The 24,533-nt window shown below is 33.9% G+C and overlaps 1 protein-coding gene across 1 annotated transcript in view; it reads left to right on the forward strand.

The window, feature by feature from the left end:
• LOC129956501 (uncharacterized) overlaps positions 1 to 24,533 on the forward strand; it is a 347,055-nt gene that overhangs the window by 104,332 nt on the left and 218,190 nt on the right. The window lies entirely within an intron of this gene.

Below are 24,533 nucleotides of genomic sequence, written 5' to 3' on the forward strand. Positions count from 1 at the left end.
GCTTATGTCACAAGGCAAGTATGTTATAATACGGATCAAAAATGATTGTAATATACTTCTTTAAAATTATGGAATAATTGAAACAATAAGAGTATACCTTCTTTTTGCCAACATTAAAGGACTTTTGATGACGTACTATTATTGTACTCTGTGCTAAAGCACCGATTGATATATAAAACAACTATGCAAAGTGAAATTCAAGAAATACCCCAAATCTAGAATAAAGATGACGGAGAGTCGTTTGAACAATGAAAATAAAAATATTTTGTGATAGCTAATAAATTTTTTCTTCTCTTTTTTAAGATTTTTTGTGGCGTCACAGTTTCGAAACTCGCGCACAAACAAATGTACATTTTGAGTGTTTTATTCTTAGCTTGAATGCACACCAGATATTTTTTTTGTATTAAATCGAAAAGTTCTTCGATTTTGTAGTTGACATACATTTCTTATTTTGTACCGTTTTCGAGATAGGAACTTTCTGGCAGGTGGGCTGTAAATGGATTCGTAATGTAGCATCTAGTGGTTTCACTATACATGGACACCATTTTCATGACTATAGCTGTTGTCGTTCGGAAATTAAGGTGTATGTGTAGAGAATTTAAGTGGAGACACTGTACACACACACACACACACACACACACACACACACACACACACACACACACACACACACACACACACACACATAATCTATGGATGAGTTACATAACAAGGGAATAAAACAGAGGATCAAAACTTTCATTTTCCATATAACTCTCATATAAGAAGAGGATAATTTAAATGAAAGCCGATTTTGTTTTCGTATTCCGAACAACTTAAATGCTGAAAATCATTCAATAGCCATTGTTTCCCTTTTAGGGACAGAAAAACGATTTTTAATTTTCTAACTTAAATTGCCTTTTATGTTATGTATGTGAAAATCGGTTGCTGAAATTTTCTCATCAGATGCAATTTCTTCCTAACTATTTCATCCTCATAGCTCCAGCCCTAATGAAATGGGTCGAAGAAAACAGAGGAGGGGCGATGAAATAATCTTCTTTTTTATGGTAGCCGCCTGTGGTGCTTGTTCGGCATGATTGTTGACTTTTTAGAATGTTAAATATTAATGTGAAATGCATATTGTTACGAATCTGTGAGGCGGCTTCCCAGCATAGTCGGTCCCAGAGCTTGGCGACAAATTTGGCAAACATTTGGCGACTTAGCGCCAAAATAGATTATTCCCTGAAACATCGAGAATTTTCCCGATCCGTCCAGTAGGAACGGAGATACGCCTCGAACGTTCCTGATTAGTTGAGAGGCTTCTAGCCCCGCCTTCTGAGACCTATAAAAGGAAGCAGCCGCAGATGCCGGGCAGTGGTGAACGGACGGTGAATTGAGTCGTGGACCAGTGGAGTCGAAGAGTAGTCGGAAGCGACGGTGAAGAACTCGTCTTCCAGGGACTAGCGGAGCAGCGACGGAGTAGAGCTGCTGTGTATACTGTTGTATGCTGCACGTCTCGGCTGAAGATAATCGTCTTCTGTGCTGTATATAGTTGTCGTCTTTGTGCTGTTCTGTGTGTCTTCGTGTAAATAAACGCCGTTGTTTTTATTTTCTACTGCCGCCTGGTGATTGAGCGTTCTTCACACCATATAAGCCCCCCTATCCAAACGAACCCCGGAAAATTTCGTAACAATATTTTTTTAAAAAAATTATGATAAGACCAAAATATTTAGTTGATAAGACAGAAGAAGATGAATTTAATTGAATAAATCAAAGCCAATTATAATGTTTATAAATTAAAATGTTATGTACTCCGAAATAAGAATGAAAGTGAAAACTCTATTTTGGATTTAATGTCCAAAGAAAGTATTTTTTTTAAATCTTTATTTTAACATTGGCAATAGAATGGAATTGAATATTTTGATTTTATTAATTTGAATATCATTACAATATTAAAAATGTACTGTTACAAATTATGAATTACATTAAAAAAATATTAAATATAAAGAAAACATTGCGCAAAGATGAAATTAATATCATTTACAAAGTAATTTTTTGAAGTTTTAATATAATGCAAAAACTACTTCTGAGAAAATAGTTTGGGAAGATGTAGTAATCAATATCCATAGGTAAGTCATAGCAATAAGACATCTGTCAATATTTAAACCTATTTTTTAGCTCGATGAAACGTTGCTTCACGTTGAATCTTACTTATCTCTGAGTGAATAGTTTTCTGTCAATCCTTTCGGAAGATTGACCGAGGTCTTTTTCACTTCATTAATTTGAGAAATGTGGGATTAAATGAAGTTGTAAAAATGTACAACGAAGCAATCTGAAACATTCGTATGATGATTTGTTTACATTTGTATGTTGCCATTCGACAATAAGTAATAACAGCAATTTATGTGCATGTACTTAAGCCTTTAATATATATAGCTTTCCAAATAAAAAGATTCTATCCTAGTTGTTCTAGACACAATACAAAAGTACAGATGGAACCAAATACGATATCTCTTCATGGGGATTAATCATGCAAGAATCGTCGTTTAGTTATCCTTCAGTAGTTGTCTTATACTGGTAAACTAGATGTGAGCACATTACTTTCAGAGAATGATGTTCCTTGTGTAACTAGTTAGTTACTAAAACACATGCTCGTCTAGACGGGTTGTTATCCTGTTAATAATATCTCAGATATGATTGGAAAAAAACTCCTTAGGAAGAAAAAAATACTATGCCCATCAGTATGCCTTAGGTAATAATAAAAAAAACATATATTATTTGCAATGCACTTTAGATATGAATGTGTAACAACAATAGAAGCTTTACTTGCTTGCATTGGAATCTCTTTTATACATAATGTTCAGAAAAACTAAAAGTGGATTGAAATAAATAGTGATCCACTAAAAAAGAATACAATATAGAATTAAAATATTTAAAAAAAATGGTGAAAGAGTATATTAGCAGTAACATCCTCTTTGATACGTGCGGGAAGAATGTATCGAATAAGTATAAAATAATAAAACTCATTTAACTGATTTCAACTGATGTAATTTTAATGTTCCTTCATGCTGAGCTTTATTCGAACATCGATAAATAAGTGAATTTAAACATTAAAAAAACCACGTTTCAGTTTTGAGATGCTGAAATAAAACTTGGATTTCACATCCGATAATAATGTAGACCTAAAAGGCGGAAATACTTTTATTTTCACTCATCTTTACAGACGGCGGTAGATAATTATGTATACTGATATCTTGATATGCCTGTCTTAATTATCAGTGATAAGTTATTAATGGGATGGACCTGTGTTTAAAGAATTTTACTAATATTTAATTTCTTTTTATATTATTTTATTAACGCTTGCTTGATAAACAGATTTTTTTTTCATAATTGGATATGGAAGTCTTTTGTGGATAGAACTTCTATGGTTTACGTTAAATTATTCTTAACATTTTAACTTATTAGTTGTTGTTTTTTATGGCACTAAGACAAGCCCGCTGATGAAATCAACGATTTAACCTTTTCAAGGGCCATGGAAAGTATGTTTCCCACCAACTTTATCAATCTTCGAATGAAATTATATAGATTGGGATAATTTCTGACGCCTTTTTCAGTAAGACAGAAACTTAGATGTTTCAGTTCCTTATCTCATACAAAATGCCGTGTTTTTATTTGTTACTTAATTATTAATTAACCAAATTAATTAACTAATCAAATCAAATTTATCTAATAAGTTAAATGAATCACTTTTCTTATGCCAATCTCAATCCTAAAAATATTTTAATATACCATGGCTAGAAAAAAATGGCCCTTTAAAGGGTTAAGCCGAGTTTGTACAGTAGCTTCTGAGGGTAAAAGTCTCTGAGCATCCGAGGGCAGAAGTCTGACTTCTAGCTCATATGATGATGACACTCACACACTCACTTGCATAACCCCTTTTTACAGGGGAGCTCATTCATATACCTCACAGATAGAGCACAGGGTGAAGAACAACCTTGCCCGAACCAGGACTCGAACCGGGACGCCCAAATCACAGGGAAGACTTGCAACCCCTAGCAAGGATTCCGGCTAGCTAGCTTATTAGTAATTAAATAATTAATAAAATTTTTAAGCTTTAAGCTCGGCACGGAAGTTTGCAGCAGAAAGGAATTTTAAGGCTTTTGGTCTTTAATATATTGAATTATTTCTTACTTATTAGCTGCTAAAATTTTTAATTATCCAATTGGTCAAAAAAACTTAAATAGATAAAATGTTGTTGTTTTTCATTGTTCCAAGTCAAAAACTAAAAGTGAACCCTTTTTAGGGCCATGTAAAGTACGCTTACCACCCAATTCATCAATCTTTGTATGGAGTTATGCAAATTGGAATAAGTTCTGACAAATTTTACAATAAGGCAAGCACTTAGAAGGCTTTAGTTCCTTATTGCACACTAAATGGTGTGTCTTGATTTGTTACTTAGTTATTAATTAACCAAATTAATTAAGAAATTATCAACCAGAAAAAAGTGGTCTTTATATGAATAAATTAAAAGAAAATATTTTCTGACACAAAGCTAATACAGCCTGAGTAAAAACTTTAAGGCCAGTAAAAAATTTTGAGAAAATAGAAACACATAAACTGAGGAATTAAAATATCATTTGATTGATAATTATTGAGCTAAAATAAAAGTAAAAAAAAAGTAGAAAAATTAATTTGCAAATATTTTATTATTAGAATATATTACAGAACACACAGATGAATATTTGGGCCTGAGTAAAAACTTTAAGGCCAACATGGAAAATAACATATAAGAAAAAAATTACAAATTCTTAGAAGGTTGTGTAGGAGCCATTTCTTCGAATTACTTCAAATATTCTTGTTTTCATGGATGAAACGAGTTTTTGACAAAGGGTGGGGTCGGTTTTATACCATTCATCTTCGATAGTAGATTTCAGCTCTGTTATTGATGTAAAATGTCTTCCATTTGCATAAACTCTTCTTGCTAAGTCACCCTAAAGGTTCTCGATTGGGTTGAGGTCAGGTTATCTAGAAGCCATTTCACAGTTTCAACATTGTTGACTTGGAACCAATTTTTTGTGCTGTTACTCGAATGGATTGATGCATTTCTCTTGCTGATATTTCCAATTTTCTCCAGCAAGACATTCAGCATTTGGCAAAAGATGATTTGTTAGGACATTTTGGTATCCTTGTGAATTCATTCTACCTGAAAGGAATGCAATTGAGCCCACACCATTGTAAGCAAAACAGCCCCAAGTCATGACAGACCCTCCACCTAATTGGCGCTTGGAGAATATTTCTTTTTCATTCCTTATATCATGCCAGTAGAAATTCCAGCCATCTGGTCCATCCAAATTCCATTTTTTTTTCCGTCAGAAAAAATAATTTCTATTCATTGGTTGTCCCAGGTCATGACTTTCTGGCCAAAGTTCAAACGCTCTATTTTGTGTCTCTGCAGTAACTGAGGCTTAGTCAATTTTGCTTTATAAGTGAACCTTCCAGACCTTCTAATTGTGTTATAAATCGTTTTTTGACAAACTTTTAAACCTGTCGTCGGAATTAGTTTCCTGGTTGAGTACTTTCCAGTAGATGCAAGTTGGCAAACTTTTCTTTCATCACGCGGGGACAAAGCTTTAGGTCTTCCCCCAGTATTCTTTTTACCCTAATTGTCTTTCAATTTAAAAAATTTGTTGACTACAGTCTTTGACCTTCCTATCTTTATCGCAATAGCACGACTACTCATTCCTGTTGAAGACAAAGCTTCGATCTGTCCTCTTTCACGATCAGTTAACTTCATACCCTTCGCCATCTTCACAAAGATCACCAATACTTCGAAGAAACGTATGACAAATATGAAAATTGCAACGTTGTCACAAGCTAGTAGTTGCAATGATAATTACACGATTATATTATATTTATTTTTAAAAATTGACTGGTGGTCTTAAAGTTTTTACTCAGGCAGAAATACTAACTTTTTAAATAACCACATGTTTCTCATAATTATGTATTTACAAATTATGTTTATGGCATTTATTTCTTATCAATGAACTTTAATAATTAATATTATTTGAATCCCTTTTATTTCATTTTACATTTTCTCAAAATTTTTTACTGGCCTTAAAGTTTTTACTCAGGCTGTAAAAGATACATTGCATATAAAGAGCGCTAATGTTGCTGCATCTAATACACAAAAGAACTTAACCACATTAGAAATAAATATTAAGTTTAAATGCAAAAATTGCACAAAAAAAGGAAAAAAAAAATGAATCCGGCTTGAAGACTTTTTTAAAGACACCCTCAGGCCAGTATTAAACAGGGATTTTTTTCGGTAAAGGGATTGACTTTCGCCCAAGCATTGACCCATCGTGACCCTATTCTTTATTTTCCATTTAATTTATTACTGCATTTAAACTTAATGATGAATTAATATTTTCTCATATGGCCAAATTAATTAATTAATCAAATTAAATTTCTCTAATAAGCTAAATAAATCACTTTTCTTAAGCCAATCTCAATCTTAAAAACATTTTAATATACCATGACTAGAAAAAAATGAGCTTTTAAAGAGTTAAAAAGGAATCAAAATTAAGTATTTTATCAGAGGGAAACAAATGTTTCAAATTGCATTTTGAACTGCCGCATTCCGCACTGAATGCAATGAAAGACTAAAAAATATCGATAAATATATCGATATATAAAATATTCGATTCTAGATATCTAATGTTTGATTTCCCATAAAAAAGAGAAAATTATGTATTTCTGGATTTCTTTTTCTTTGGAAAATATAAAAATGAAATCGATAGTACTAACCAGATATTATCGAAAAAATCAAATATTTTACTTTCACTCGAATAAATCCAAATCCCATTTCCTTTTCCTCAAGCCATATTTAACTGAGATGAGAGAAAGCAAGAAAAAGTTCATGCTGCAATGAAAATTCGTCCAAAACGGAATTTTCAGACTGTTTTTTCCATGAAACATATAGATAAAGAAGGCATTAGAAATATGTCTCGTGATAAAAATGTTTGCAAATTTTCTTAATTCGCCAAGTGAAAAATAACGTTTAAATGAGACATGAAAGCTTTTTCTTAATTCAGTTTTATTTAATGCTGGACGCTTTTGGCGAGCAGTTGGTTCGCCAAGAATATTGGTTGGCGATATAAATAGCGCCTGACATATCGATGCATAAGTATCAGGTATTCATTGCATTTCATCATATTCAAAAGTTGAATCAACTGTGAAATCAAACTGCCTACTTTTTTTTCAATCTTCTCTCTTTTTTTTCAAGGATTAAAATTTCTAAAAAGTTTCAGACATTTAGAGAGCCAAATTTTTTTAAATAAGCATTTAGTACCAAATAGGGTCGCCAAATGAAAATCATAATCATAATAATGTATATGAAGGTAAAAATATGGATCTAAATATTTATTAATATCTAAACTTTATGTTGTTGTTTAGTTTAGTTACATTAACGACCCGTTTGAAGCACCACTTGGGCTATTTTGGGACGGACCTCGTCATTTTGAACCGTGGTCAGATGACGAGGACGACACCTGAGCTGGCAAATAATAGTTTGTGACATCATTGTATGTTTCCATTAAAATAAAAGCATTTCCATTTCTTTTTAGCTTTTAAAAAAATGAAAATGAATACGAAAAAAAAAACCCCTTTAAATTTAATTCCAGGAATGTTTTTGTCGTCTGCGCGGTTTATATTTGATGGAGTGCTCTTTTCAAGTTAAATAAAAGACGGTGTTCTTTTTAGTTTTTAGCTGAAAGGACTGGTTGTCAAACTAGATGATGTCTTTTTTACCAAAACTTGAGTTTTAATCTAGCTCTTTGCCTCGCAGGTAATTGTAGGATGAAGCCCATCTAACCAGGATATCGTTTGACAAGTGAAAGGTTTATCGGAGAAAAAAAAACTAATTCATAAAGAAGTATCTGCCTTTTTTAATCTTGTAAAAATAATTTAATAAGGAGATAGATAACACTGGCGATAGTGGAAAAATATTAAACTTTATTGTATCTCATATTAACTGGTATAGATTTTCTGTCATAAATGTTTAATAACAAAAATTTGTTAGCGTTGTAAAAGGAAATCTATTTATGTACTGATAAATATGAGTATTTGTTCGATTATTTTTTATACAAATCTACAGTTTTTTTTTTTAATACCTTTATGAAATCTCGCACATGTGTTTTTTTAGGTAAAAAAGAAAGTGATGGCCAGGTTTTAAAAACTCACAAAATCAATTAAGATATAAGTAAAATTAAAATTAACTTAGTTTTCAGTTACATTATCTTGCGAGGTCCCCCCTCCTGGGGGGGGACCTCGCAAAGAGAATGAGATGCTTCCGGTATGGTGGTTGGATCTCTCTACCTTGGTGGGTATATAAATAGGTGATAGATCTGGCTTCTCCCATCGATGACGGGACGTACTTCCTTCGGGAAGGGTTGTACCGTGCCGGTGATGACCCTTAGGACTCAACCACAGTTTCCGTCAATGTTGCTGTTGCGGCGTTCCGGTTATTCAGTTCTCTTTAACCGTGTACCTTTGGGCGAGTCGGAGAATCAGTGATATGTCTTACTACAAAAATAGTATCCCCCTAAAGGGCCACCACGAAATGAGGAAGAGATGCTTCCGGCTTGGTAGTTGGATCTTACGATCCTCGAGGGTACATGAAAGGTGGGGGTCTGGCTTCTGGTTTCTCTCATCGATGACGGTACTTACTTCCTTCGGGAAGGGTTATACCGTAGCCGGTGATGCCCCCCCCTCTCCACACCAGCGTGAGGACGTTTGGTCAGGACGGATTTAACTTGCAACTGACCCCCTTACACGACGGTTCTTCGGTGGAATCGGGTCTCGAACCTGAAACCCTCCGGTTCCGAAGCCGAGACCTTACCACCAGGCCACCGCGGCCTTTATGTTGTTGTTACTTAAGGCACTTGCCATGGACAAGCCCGCTGTTACGAAGACAGCTATTTAAGCCGGTGGGAGAGCGTCTCTTGTTTTTATAGTAGCGCCAACTAGAGCCAAGAGTACGACTTTGCTACTCAAGCATCACTCATTCGCTTGCACAATCCCTTTTTACAGGAGGGCACATTCACACATAGAACAACGGAAGAACAAACATACCCAAAACGGGACTGGAAACCAGAACGCCCAGATCACGAGGAAGACACGCTACCCCTATGCCAGGACGCCGTCTCTAAACTTTATAAAACCGTATAAATATAAGAGCACTCGAATCATCCAATATAATAATAACGGTAAAATAGGAGTCAAAATCTGTGAAAAACGGTAAAGCAAAATCAGCAATAATTTATGAATTTGAATAAAATCCATTTACTAACGATCGCGATATAGAATTTTGAGCACTGACTCCAGAAAGGTGTTTAATATTTATTAGATACATACTAAAAGTAGAAACGTATTCAAATGTTCCGCGTCCAGTCGAAAGAAGAAAAAAAAAAATCAATGGAAGTAAAGGGATTTAAAAGTAATGTTGAGAGATTTTACTTTCACGTGAATAAATTCTATTTCCATTTCCTTCAAAATCTGTTTAGCGGAATCAGGAGGGATGGTGAAAATGTTTACGGCGACGAAATATATTTATATATCTATTCTAATAATAAAAACGAATGTGTGTTGATATTCTGTATTCCGGACTATTAAGGACCTACAACTAAATTTCGTACATACATACCTTAGAAAGAGAAAATGTGCATTTCGGAGAGAATTTTTGGAAATTTTAATTCAATTAAAATTTAACCTGAATGTTGGTGTTTTTACGGGATAACTTCCGAAAATATAATGGCACAAAAGTAAATTTTATACAGTTTCAAAATTTAAAAATATTAATGTTACCATTTTAGTAGCCTTTCAAATTTTTGTTAAAATTTGGCAATTTTTAAAGAATATTTTTTTTTGCCTAATTTCCACTAATGGACTGGAGCCCTCTTGCCGATGTTTTTTTTTTCTATTGTTGAAAGTTAAAGAAAAGGGACTTTGTTTAATATTTGTGCAATTTACAAGATTTATATATAAAAAATGCGTAGTTACAATACAGCGAAATTTACAAGTTATCATCCGGAAATTTTTGTTGTTGTGACTTATGGCACCTTACAAGACCTCTGCCAGTTATCTGTCAGCGATTTAAACCGAGTGAGTATCTCTTCTTTTTCCAATAGCGCGATCGAGCACCAAGAGTACGACCTAGCTACTTCATGACAACATTCGCTTGCACATCCCCTTTTGACAGGTGGGCACATCCACTCGTTTTACAGATAGAACACAGAAGAAGAACAACCATGCCCGAACCGGGACTCGAACCCGGGACGGCCAGATCGCGAGGAAGACACGCTGCCTTTCTGCCAGGTCCCGGGCGGCGACTTTAGTTTTTAAAGCCTTATAATATTTTGGGGCAGCCTCCGTTAGAAAGGTTGACTTACATAATAAACAGAATTCATGTCAGATAATTAGAACAACACGGATTTAATGTGAAAGAATTTGGCGGAATTCTGGGCATGAAGATCGATTTATCTGAAATCAAATAAAACCGATTTTCTTATCGAACGAGATGGTCATCTTAGGCGATTAGTATATATGTGCACCCATTTTTTTGTTATTTCATGGATAACCAATATATATTTGAAAATAATAAAAGCGCACTTCAAGAAATGAACTATTGGGTGTAGTCTCACCAATCGCATATTCTCTAATAAAGATGTTAAGCCTCTTCCCCTCTCAGCATAAAATTGTGGAGGTCTAGCAAAGTTGTGAACGCTATAAGTGCTCAGATTTTTATTTTCAAAGTCCCATGCTATGAGTGCTCAGATTTTTATTTTCAAAGTCCAACCATGATAATTATTTGAGATAACTAGTACTGGTGTATTACTAGCTGCACACCATCTGATGAAGAACAGTGTCGAAACACCCCCAACAGTGTGCGATCATTGGCTATTACTCGCTGAGATGTAGTTTATGCATGAATACTATGAACCCAAATATGTATTGAATTAAAAAAAAAATATTTTGAAACCTTCATTTTTGGCACAGAACACACAATGTAGTCCCGTGATCACATACCACATTTCATTTATCCTAAATTGTTAAGTTTCTGAATGAATCTGTTTTTAAACATACAAAATTACTTACCAGACTTTGTTTATTGTGAAAGTATAATTTAAAAAAGCACTTCCATTAATAAGATGCATCTTATCAAAATTCGGTGACATTAATTACTATATTAATTTTATTAATATGGAGGGCAAGCAACTAGTCCCCAAATGTAGCTAACTGCTATTTAATCTACAAAGCATCACTGAATTAAAACAGTGGGCGTGGTCTTGCTAAAAATTAGAGGACCCTGGCAATTTCAGGCAATAAATTGAGGACCCTGGTTAAGGCTGGGAAAGCTTTGCATGAAATTGGTATGTAACAGTTACGAAAAAGTAACGTTCGGTGTGAAGTTAATTTTTTTTTCTCCAAATCCATCTACCCCCGGGGGAGCACCTCGAAATGAGGATGAGATGCTTCCGGCATGGTGGTTGGATCTCGTCACCTTGGAGGGTACACAAAAAGGTGGGGGATATAGTTCCTCACATCGATGACGGGACGTACTTCCTTCGGGGAGGGTTGTACCGTGGCCGGTGATGGCCCTTAGGACTCGACCACAGTCCCCGCCAGTGTTGCTGTTGCGGTGATCCGGTCATTCAGTTTTATGGTTTAAATCCGTGCTGCTTCGTGGCGGGTCGGAGAGTCAGATGGCTGACTTTTCCAAATCTATCGTGTGATCCTTAATGTGTTTTTTGGCAATTAGTCCCTACCATGCTCTCAATAGTATGCAAAAATCGAATTTTTGTTTAAACATGATAGACCAAAATTTTCCACAGATCGGCAATGGTAGTCACAAAATCACGTATGAAATATTATATATTTAAGTCATTGTGTTTTGGGGTTTTCGCATTTACATGTATGTGAAAGTACAAACCGACAGACGGTCAACCATTTTATTAGATTTAATTTAAAAAAATTATAAAAATTTGCATTTTAGATCATAAATCTGTGTACCAAATTTTATCTATCTAGGTCTTATGTGTTTTAGTTATTGAGTATACTTATATTCGAACAGCTGGCAGACGAACTTCCTTTAAATGAATTTCGTTCAAAATATGTCAGAAATTTGAAAATTTGGTATAAAAGTTTTTTAACAAATTTCTTCTATCAAACACAAAAGATTTTTGAATTATTTTTGGCATAGACAAATAGACAAACATAATGCCAAAAAAATGTTTTTGGAACTCATGAAGGTCTAAAACGTAGATACTTGTTAAAATATCGAGTTCTATATTTTTTATTAATAATTTCTGTACTTTCTCTATATTTCGTATATATAGAAGTAAAAAAAAAAAGAAAGAATGAATAAATGAAATATATACATCGGAGTAAATTGCGACGTGGATAAGTTTTAAGTGGGATTATTGGTAAATTATTCATTGTCAAGTCAAATGAAAAAGAAATGTAAAATATACTTAGGAATACATTCTTAAAAGAAACCCAAATTACAAAAAAAGTGAAATTAAACGAAAGATTATAATAGAAAAAAAATGAGGGTACCTAAAGGAAAAGATGCCAAAGAAAAAAGAAAGTAAATTTACATAATTAACTCAAGAAAAAAAATTAAACTCAAATATATATACCACAAATCTAAATTATAAAAAAAAGTAAAAACAAGCCCAAAAATTCTTTGCATGTAGGCCTGTTTTAATTTCAGCATGGAAGGTATGTTTTATATGAGGGGCTTAACTCGCGCACCTGCGTCTTCTTCATTTTCTCTTCAACAAGATATACAGAGAGAAAGCATTGTAATCTTTAAAATAATTCGTCTTTGAGAATCTTTTTATTCTAGATCCTTTTGGGACTTTGTTTGAAATGCAGTTTTGTCTTTATGAGCATAATGAAAAAGTGGAACAAATTAAACAAATGAAATCTGGCAACGAACCAACAAAAACGGCGAAATGTTTTAAACATTGGAAGCACTCCATTGAATTGAAAACATTTCTTTGTATATGCTGATGCGGATACTTTAACTCAAAACCGTGAATGGTTAGACAAATAAAATTTTGTTACAATTTTACCTCCAGAATTATAAATTTGCATAAAATTTTGTTCCAATCTTTATTATTAGTAGAGATAACACACATTTTTATTATTAATAGAAATAAAGCACGAAACGTGCCAAATTTCATTTTCAAATGAGAATGTCTGTAGCGAAAGAAATTCGTGATACATAATTAGATTTAAATAAGAAACAAGCTAATCAGAAATGATTTTAGCGCCAGTAAACTCCATCAAACCCAATTTCTAATATGAAATGAATATACAATATTTGATATTTAAAATATTATTTATTTTGTTATGTAAGAATCTTTTTTGCTCTATTACCTTCTTCCAACTCTCAGGAAGCCTCATTATGCCTTTTCCAAAATTGCTGTGTTTTGGACAAGAAATAATCCCCGAGGTGCGCTTTTAAGTCGTTGATGGATTTAAAGAATTTATCGCGAAGAGAATTTTTTAAGGATAGTTTGGCGAATTGTGATGCGCGAAGATAGAACCTGGGACCTTGTGGTTCGCAGACCAGTAACATGACCACGATACAAAAGCAGTTGCTCATGTAGCATAGCTGTTACCACAGACTCTCCCTCCAGTGAGTCGGAGGTGAGACGAACGATATGGTGGTGATGTATTAGGTGTTGATTCTAATGCGCCTATACCCATTTGAGTAGCGCCAAGTGTTATGGCGAGCGTGTGTGTGTAAGTGGTTGCTGATGCTGTTGCTGCGTCAAGTGAGTCTGACGACTTTGTGCTGCCTAAGCCTTTTTTTGTGTGTGTTGCTGCGTCAAGTGAGTCTGACGACTTTGTGCTGCCTCGGCCTTTTTTTTTGTGTGTGTGTTGCTGCGTCAAGTGAGTCTGACGACTTTGTGCTGCCTCGTCCTTTTTTTGTGTGTTGCTGCGTCAAGTGAATCTGACGACTGGTTTTGCTGTGGGTAGATGGCACCACAACTACTGTAAGAAGGTTGAAGGCTCATTGTTCGAGGTCACCAATGTGGCGGATTGAATTGAGCGAGGATAGAACTTGGGACCTTGTGGCCCGCAACCGAGTAACATGACCACAATACAAAAGCAACTGCTCGTGTAGCTGTTTTCGGGCTTATAAGCTTTCACCACAATAGAAAGAATATGAAGAGTATGCAAGATACGGTAAAACATCCCAATCAAACTGTAAAAGCTTCTCTCTTACGACAAATGCAATATGTGATCTCGCGTTGTCATGATGAAAGACAAAGCCTCGTCGGTTCATTAATTCTAAACGTTTTTTAGCTATGTCAGCTTTTAATTGATCCAGTTGATGACAGCATTTCGTACAATTTATTGTTTTACCTTGAAAAAGGAACTCGTAGAAAATTACGCCTCTCCAATCACACCAAATGGACAAAAGAACTTTTTAGGGGTGTAGTAGAGCTCTGGGACGACTAAACCATTGACATAGACGTCAAATAGTTTGCACAAGGCAAAGACGTCTAATAGTTTGCATGTTTGCACAAGCAGAGCCAGATAAGGCTATTCTTAGCGCGATGAGAAAGAAACTTTTGGGACATCCAAATACAAGAAGATTTGCTTTAATTTTTTCCTTAATAGGCATCTAGAATGAATTAAATGACCCATCCTCCTTTATAAGTCATTTTATATTATTAAAAGACATGCGCATGCTGAACCCGCATTACAAATCACGCTTCAAATGACGCTCTCAGACAAAGGTACGATTTGTCATGTGCGATGGACGCGTTAACTAGACAGCGCCACCATTATCACACACTCCAGTGTTGTGAGAACCTGATTTATAATATGAGAATTATTTATTTCATATTCGGGGTGCTCCTTGGTGATATGGTGTGAAAAAGATTGTAGAAAAGATAATTGAACTGAATAGTAAGAAGTCAACTTCCATTAACACATTATGAACAGCAGATTGCCTATTGACTGTAAAAATCTGCATGTTCATTGGCATTAAATAAACACAACAATTATAAGATATATCTCCCTTTCAGCATATATGTATAGATATGTTGAGCTCTACAGGGAGCATGGTTTGACCTTGAGTTACCAAATTTGACACAGACATTGTTTGGAGGATGGAAATATTTACTTTATATCAATTTTTCGAAGCTTTAGTTTGGATTTTAATTGATGATGCCGATGTCGTGTTCACGTTACCACGAAAAGGGGGCGCAGTAGCTTCTGAGGGTAAAGACCCCTGAGCATCCGAGGACAGAAGTCTGACTTCTAGCTCATATGAAGATGAAACTCGTACTTTCGCTTGCACAACCCCTTTTTACATGGGGGCACATTCACACACCTCACATATCGAACACAGATGAAGAACAACCATGCCCGTCTTGGGATTAGAACCCGGGATGCCCTGATCACAGGGAAGATGTGCTACCCCTATGCAAGGACGCCGTTATTTTAATTGATTTGGATTTTTCCGTGATAAATTCCAAAATTCCTATTATAAAAAAGTTATTTTTTATATCATATCAGAAGTTGCAATTTTTTTTTTCTTTTTGCAATCTAGAGAAATTGTATTTCTAAATTCAAATTTTTTTCTAAATTTTAATAGTTTTCAACAACATTTTTTTTTGCATAATTTTCCGCAATCGATATTACAATAAAATTTAAATCGTTATTTGTTTCAATAAATATAAATCGCTTAATTATTTTGGTTGTTAGAAGAAAGAAGAAGGGAGGCTGTGTTGTGTAAAATGTTAAGTAAGAAAGCAAAATGATAGCAGCCTGAGATTTAGTTGTATTAGAATGGTTCATGTACACCATGAACCGAACAGGTATAAGATTATTGAAATAACATGAATTTAATGCCACAATTCGGGAAATCAATAGAAATCAAATCATAAGAAAATTACGCGTATAAGATTTGATTGAAATGAATCACAATCAATATTTTCAATGGATTAGTTACTCTCCAAGAATCGCTGTAAAAGTTCTAAAATTACTAAATATTTTTTTCATTTAAAGTTGAATGTAAAACTAGAATTGTTCGTTTTGAAGAAAATTTTTAAATTAATTATAAAATGATCAATTTAAAATATTACATTAAAGGACTTTAAAATGCCTTATGAGACTATCTTTCGATAAGAATCCAAAAGTATGACTAAATAAGCAACATTACGATCTTATTATTTTAAAGGAAAAATTTTTATGTATCGATAACGATAGAGAACTAAAAAAATCGATTGAGAATAGTATTTTCAGAAGGAGCATCTTCAATATTTACCGTACCATCAAAAGCGAAAAAATTTATTCTAATGCATTTTCTACTCTAGAAGGAAAAGAATCGATACCAATAAACAGATTTAACTAAAAGAAATTGTGACATTGTACTTTCACGTGAATAAATTCAACTCCAATTTCCTGCTTTTCCATTTAACCAAGAAGCTTAAACAGGGGGAAATTTCCTACTGTGGTGAAAGTTCAATAAAAAGGATCCTATAATCTGAATCGTATCTTCTTCGATATCGATTAAATAATCGGTGAATAAGGAAAGATGCAGATTTTCACAATTCTCCAAGATGGAATTTGAAAGGAAAATATGACTATCTTTCCAAATTTATATGTGATTAGATTATAAGAATATCTGATTTAAAATTAATTTCACTTTTAACATGGAATATGATATTTATGAAATGTGTAAAAAAAGATTTAATGTTTTTGTTGCTTCGTTTTTGTTTCGTATACAGAACGTATAGTAATCGTTAAAAAATTTGAACTCGATATTTTAACAAATAACCACGCTTTAGACTTCCTTCAGTTCGGAAAACACATTTTTGGAAAATGTCCGTCTGTCTGTCTATCTGTGACGAATATAACTCAAAAATGCTTTGAGCTAGACGGATGAAATTTGGTATTTCGGATTAAAAATAAATTTGTAAATAACAATCAAATTTTGAGCAAAATCCCTTCAGAGGAAGTCTATCTGTCTGTCTGCTTATTCGACTATAAGTTAGTACAATAACTACAAAACGAAGACAGTTCGATAGATAAAATTCCAGATTTGACATTTTTAGTATAAACTTCTACCAGATTTCGAGCGAAATCCAACTAGAGGTTGGACGCCTGTCGGCCTGTGCCTTCAGAAACATCTAAACGGGATAATTCAAAAACACACTGATTTTATTATATCACATTTGGCATGGGATTTCGTGACTACAAGTGTAGATTTAAAAAAAAAAAAAAATTGTTTCAGTCGATTGGAAAAAACGCGTCTAAGACACAGATTAGATTTTCGCATACTATTCACCGTAGGCCAGGTATGAATCGCCAAAAAACTCGCCAAGTAATTGATTCCTGTAAAAATGTTGAATTAAAGCCAAAAGTTAATATTTCGTACCTATTGCACGCCAGTGCCGTGCAATGCGTTCTTTTGCATTACAAGTTTATTAGAGAGTATGCGAAAAGTTTTAAGGACACCCTTCCAGATGGATTTAAAATTTGTTCTTCAAAATTTCCATTCTGAGTTTTTGCATTCAATTTTGTCATGGGCACAATTTAAAAGAATAACATAAGCACTATATTTTCTCGTAATATGGTTTAGGCATATTTGAACAATTTCCAACGAGCATAAAATCTACTTAGAAGGTTTTTTTTCGAATTTCATCTTTTTAATTAAATTGTGTCGAAAAAATACATACTTTTATGCTGAATTTTAAGTACAAGCATAGCGGATGTTTTAAATCTTTTGATTGTGATATTGTGTCTAAACAACGCAAGCTCTTGAATTCTATGCATCCAGTTATTCATCCTTGGATTCGTTACAGATGAATTGGTTATATATTGTTACAAAATTTTTCTACTATAAATACCGCCAATAAATCGTAATGACGCAGCACATTTAATTGCTAGTTCAGCAGCTTTCTTGCTGTCTAATCCTCCAGTTTCTCTACTTGTGGGCGACTCCGACTACTCTCACACACGACTCACGAAGATTCTAGCGGGGCTAGAATCTTCCAGACCAATCAGGGCGTATCTGAGTGTATCTTGGTTCCTATTGGATGGATCGTGAAACTTCTCGAACTTTCCAGTATGATCCATTTTGTCGCCAAATTCATCGCCAAGTCGCCAAGCTCTGAGTTCATTGAGCTGAGCATGCGCAGGACAGATCGTACAACTGTCTTTCTTACGATGACACTAGTCGTGTTGGGAAGCAAAATTACAGGTTTGTAACAATATGTCCTCTTTGGATGAAATGAACCACACAATGGACTGAGAAGTGGCACCACAAAAAACAATGATTATTATGATTATGCCATGATTTTTTTTCATCTGACATAATGACTCTTCTAGGGTCAAGAGTGTGAGTTTTTCGCTCGTGGTAGCTGCGCATCATACTTTAATTTTTACTTTCTCGCATACGTAGTATAGAGAAAGTACAATGTTACAAATTTTTTTTCCACAAATACCGCCAATCAATTGTAATAACACAGCGCATTTAATCGCTAAGTGCAGCAGCTTGCTTGCTGTCTAATCCTCTAGAATCTGTTACTTGGTGGCAACTCCGACTAGCTCGAGAGTGCCTGTCTTATATAGTTCCGGGAGGCGGGGCTAGAATCTTCCAGACCATTCAGGACGTATCTGGATGTATCTCGGTTCTTAGTGGATGGATCGTGAAACTTCTCGAACTTTCCAGTATGATCCATTTAGTCACCAAACTCGCCAAATTCGTCGCCAAATGGTCGCCAAGCTCAGCACGCACAGGACAACAACGGTTTGAATGGTTTGTCCCACGATGACACTATTCGTGCTGGGTAGCCAAATTACAGATTTGTTATTATAGTAACCGTTAACAATGTCTAACTCCAGATTCTGACGAATCTCCACGTTTCAAATCTATCTCCCTGGGTTCGAAAAATCATGTTTGAAAAATGTCCTTCTGTCTGTGACAGAGATAACTCGAAAATGCTTTGAGCTAGAAGGATGAAATTTGGTACTGGGTCTTTTCACCACATTTGCAGATATCTGTCAAATTTAGGGCAAAATTCGTCCAGAGGAAGTCTGTCTGCTCGAAAATAAATGAACACTATAATTACAAAAGAAAGAGAGTTAAATTTATCCGATTCTGTACTCAGATTTGACATCTATAGTGTAGACGTCAAATTTTGAGCCAAATCCAATGAGATACTGGCCATCTCGGTCGATTTGTCCATCTGCATTTTCAGAAACGCGGTAACTCAAAAACGAAATGAATTAAATATATCAAATTTAGTATGGGGTGTTGTGACTACAAGTGTTTCAATTTTTTGTTTCAATTGGTTGGGTTTAGTTTAGTTTAGTTATATTAAGATACCGTTTTAAAGCTAGGTCTATTTTGGGACGAACCTCGTAATTTTGATCCACTGTCAGATGACAAGGACGACACTTGAGCTCTCAATTGGTTGGGGTTTTTGTTTCAATTTGTTGGGGGAAAAAACCTGTCTAAAACACAAATTCGATTTTCGGATACTATTTACAGCATGTCAGAAATTAATCGCCAAAAAAAACCGCCAAGGATGGAACGATAGATTCAGTACGAAAGCTATGTTCACGTCAAAGGTTAATATTTTATAGCTACTCAAAGCCAGTGCCATGCAAGGCGTTTTCTGGGTTAAGATCTTTATTAGAGAGAATGCGAGAAAGTTTCCTGCTTTTTTCATTTCCTAAGTATTCTTTAATAATAAAGCCCATGAGCAATTTTGCAAAGCTTTGATGTTGTTGAATTGGCATTCGTCTATTCTTGTACCATTCCGCACACCATCTTGCTGTGGTATTTCCATCGCCATTCATTCCATACTAGCCGCCATTAGCGACTAGATGGTTCACTACAAATAATGTCTGCATTGGATATCAATTAATATCTTATTCATAATGAATCTCTTTTAGAGAACAGTTGATCCGCCGAAATTAATGGCTGTTGGATTTTTTTAAACATTTTCTTCTATCATACGATGGTGCAACAGTGTTTAAAAATAATTGTTTGTTTCAGAGGTCGAATTTTAATTGTAAATAAAGCTGCAACATTTCATAAATTTTATTAAAATCAGGTCTTTATATCTATTAATTAAATAATAAAACCTCCACTACATGGGAATTGAAATTGATCTTCGTACTTTGTTCATTCAAAATCTAAAAAAAAAAAAAAAAAAAAAAAAAAGGTTTTAATGAAATATTAATAGTAACAAGGAAAACAATTTCGGTTTCAATCGATAAAAAAAAATCTATCCAAAAATCTTTTCCATTTTGAAATCTATCGCTACGAAGTTATTTATCCGAAAAATGGAGACATTTTATTTACACGTGGATAAATCCAAATTCCACTTCCATTTTTTCAGGCCTTATTTAACAGAGACGCAAGGAGACGTGAAAATGTTCACGCTGGAACGAAGGCTCACCGAAATAAATCCTATAACCAAAGCCATATTTCCTTCAATATCGATTACATAATATAGAAATATGTTTGGCGATAAATGAAAAAAAGCTCCAATTTTGTAATTCGCCAAGTGTAAAATAGCTCTTCGTAAGGAGCTCGAAAAGAACTATTCATACATTTCTATGTTTTGATTTTAGGTGGCCTTATATAAAATTAATAATAACAAAGTCCGCTTTTCTTTGCTCTGACGTAATAGCAGCTCAGAAAACACGGAAACAAATAATAACATTCAGTTTGCATTTGTATTTTCAAATTTTTTGCTCGCCTTTGGCGACATTTTTGTGCGCCCAAATTATTGAATTTTTATTATTGTGTTGGAAAACATATTATTATTTTTTTTAAATTAATGGTTCTGAAAACATAACAATAAATAATAACATTCAGTTTACACTTTCATTTTCAACTTTTTAGCCGTCTTTGGAGACCATCTTGCCCGCTTACAATATTGTTTCTTTTTTTTATTTATGAGTTAATTATTAATGTAGAATGCAAAATTTAAGGAAAAAAACTTCAATAGCTGTAAAAACGAAATAACAAATAATATAAATGACTTTGCACTTGTATTTTCAACTTTTTTAGCCGCCTTTGACGACTATTTTATCCAACCAAATTATTGGCTTTTTATTTATGAGTTATATATTAAAGTGGAATACATAATTTAAAGAAAAAAATCCCACAGTTCTGAAAACAAGGTAACAAACAATAATATTGACTTTGCACTTGTGTTTTCAACTTTATTAGCTGCCTTTGGCGACCATCTTGTCCACTCAGATTATTAGCTTTTTATTAATGAGTTATATATTAATGCGAAATAGATGTATATCTTTTTAAAAAATTCTTTTTACACGATAATAGTGGAAAACGATATACGTGAATTTAATTGAATAAATGAAAACAAATTATAACGCTTAGTACTTAAAAAGTGCATATAAAAAATATAATCGAAAATGAAAATACTGCTTCGGAAACCAATGGCAGTTGTCTTCACAAAACGTTCTCGCATACTCTCTAATAAACTTGCCATGCAAGAGAATGCTTTGCATGGCACTGGCGTACAATAGTTACGAAATATTAACTTTTGGCATGAATTTAGCTTTTCTACTGAATCTATCGCGTGATCCTTGGCGGGTTTTCTGATTAATAAATCCCTGGTATGCGGTTCATAGCGTCCGAAACAGGAATTTTTATTTTAGGCTCGTTTTTTTAAATCGATTAAGACAAAGATTTGACAAAAACCTGCACTTGTAGTTATAAAATCCCATACCTAATACATAACCACCAAAGCTGTTAACCCCTCTTCAAGTTTCCGCACCACACCATTGGGAAGGAATGTGGCCCACGGCATTAAAGTTAACGTGTAGGAGAACTGCAGAAGAATGTCTTTGGTAGAATTGGGTCTGTAACTTGGAATCTTCCGTTCTCGAAACCGAGTCCCTACCAAATCAGCGCAGCTTGCACAGGAATTGAACAATTCCATACTCGAAAACTAGTTCCTTTTTTTTAGCACGTGGACATTGGTACAGTTAAATTTGACGTCAAATCGCTGTTGAAGTGGCGAGGATGGATGGGGAAACCGACGCAGACGTCGTTCTGTTGTTCCCTGTGACTTATGGCATTTTAAAAGCCCGATGGCAGTCAGCTATTTAAGCCGAGTGAGAGACTCTTGCTTTTCCAATAGCAATATCTAGGGCCAAGAGTAACACTTGGCTACGTCAAGCGTCACATACGTTTGCACAACCCCTTTTTACAGGGTGGCACATTCACACACCTCATAGATAGAACATAGAAGAACCATGCCTGACGCGGACTCGAACACAGTACCCAGATCATAGGGAAGACGCGCTACCCCTATGCCAGGACGACGGCAGATCTCGTTGTTTTTACGACTATTCACTTAGAATAGATACCTGTTACTTCATTTGATCTAAACTAAACCCTGTTCGCTTGACATGAGTCAGTTGCTCCACGCTTGATCAAAGTTGGAGTTCAATGTATACATTGCAAGTAGAATGAGGAAATGGCTTTTTAATCGGGAGCAAAAATTTACACGACATACGCGTTTGAAGCAACAGAGAAGCTGTTTTTAAATGGACTTCATAATTTTGAACCTTGGTTAGATAAAGAGAACAACACCTGAGCTCTCTCCTCTTGAACGTCCACTTCATATCGACATGAGGGTATTTAGTCCCCTCACACTTAGCTTGCACTGTACGCACTTCCATCACTTCATCGTTCTTCAAAGAAGTTGGGGATTGAGCCACGACCTCCGTAATACAAGGCCTCACAACTCCCAACGCGTTCAGCCCGTGACGTCACGAGTTAGGATGAATTTTCAGGAAAATTCTAAAGGCAGCTGGTGTAAAAGAGTGCGGTTAGTCACGGTAGATGTTGGCGTAGCGAAGTGCTGGTATTGTGTTACTGGTTTTATTTAAAAGTTTTCTGATCTTTTTTTCATATTAATTTTAATTTATTGTAATAAAGATGCCTAGTGCGTGCTGTGTTCCTAATTGTAAAAGTAATTACACGAAAAATAGCCCCAATATTTCAGTACTTTCGTTTCCAAGAAATGAAAACACTAGAAGAGCATGGATCTCTGCAATAAAGCGGGACAATTTCGTGCCAACTAAATATAGTAAGGTAAGTTTCATTCTTTTTTGTACAATTTTTAGTTAATTAATTCTCTTGAACTGTGAAACATTTAAAATTATGTATAGCTTCCATTTCTGTCATTTTGTTTTCTCTACATTTAGTTGCTTATGCTTCCAATTACTTTGGTATTGTTTGCTTGAGCTAAATAAAAAATTTCTTTGTTTTATTGTTACTTCTCATAGTCTTTTTTTAAATTTGTTCTTAATATTTAAAATGTTTTGTTTCTGTATCTTTTTAATTATACTTCATATATATTTTTTTAAAATTTGACCTAAGCCTAATATTTGTTTCATATATGTAGGTCTGTGCTAAACATTTTCCAGAAAATCAGTTTTTAACTGTTAGAGAAGCGTTTAATACCAGTACAGGAGAACTTATTCAAGTACCAATGGAGTATAAAAGGTAAGTTTTTTTTAGAAATATGTAATAATTATCACCAAAATCTTACAAAGTACTTAAGTGATTTACTGTTATTATACTCTTATAAAAAAAGTTTAAAATCATCTAATGAATAATAAAACTTAATTTTTTATTATATATATCATGACTATAGATTGTAGCAAATTAAATTTATATTTTGTTCTAAAATATTATGTAAAAAAGTTAGATATAGTTGTAAAACAATATGAATTGCATGCTCATATAGGTTTAGAAAATGGGGGTAAACTTTCTTTCCCGCAAGAACATATTTTAAATGCAGTGCTCTATAATTTTACAGTATTTAAAAAAATATGCAACGAATATGAGTCTGAATTCCTAAAACTTCACGATCAAAGAAAAATAGTTTCTTGCCTTACATATTCTATTCTAGAAGAAAATGAATTCTGTGATAGTGGAGCATGTGATGAAGGTCATCAGTTTAATTCCATTATCTGGAAAGTTTGGTGCTCCACAAATATATTTTTAAATAATTATGTTAAGAAAAAAAATGATAATTTAGCTAAAGCTTTAGTTCAGAAAAAAAAACCTAGCTGTAAAGAAAGCAGAAAAAAGAAAGGGAAAAAAAAAAAATTAAAAATTACTAACTTGAAAAAGAGGAGGGATGATAAAAATATTTAATATTAAATTTTCAAGCATAACAAGTAATATCAGTATAAATTGTTAATTGACTTTTATCACAATTGTTTCTTTTAATATTGTTATTAACTTTTATTTATAAATTTGTATTTTAACTTTATTTAATATTATAATTATTTTCATTTGTCTGTGTGAAATTTATAATAAAGTTAAGAAACAAAATGTATTTTGTTATTGTCTCTGAAAATAAAATGTTATGAATCAAATAGTGTGTGATTTTTTATTTGTGTTATCCTTTACTGTTACTTCAGATTAAGTATAAGTGCATTGAAATGTGAAATCAGATGTAATA

This window comes from Argiope bruennichi, chromosome 11 (genome assembly GCF_947563725.1).
Source record: "Argiope bruennichi chromosome 11, qqArgBrue1.1, whole genome shotgun sequence".
NCBI lineage: Eukaryota > Metazoa > Arthropoda > Arachnida > Araneae > Araneidae > Argiope > Argiope bruennichi.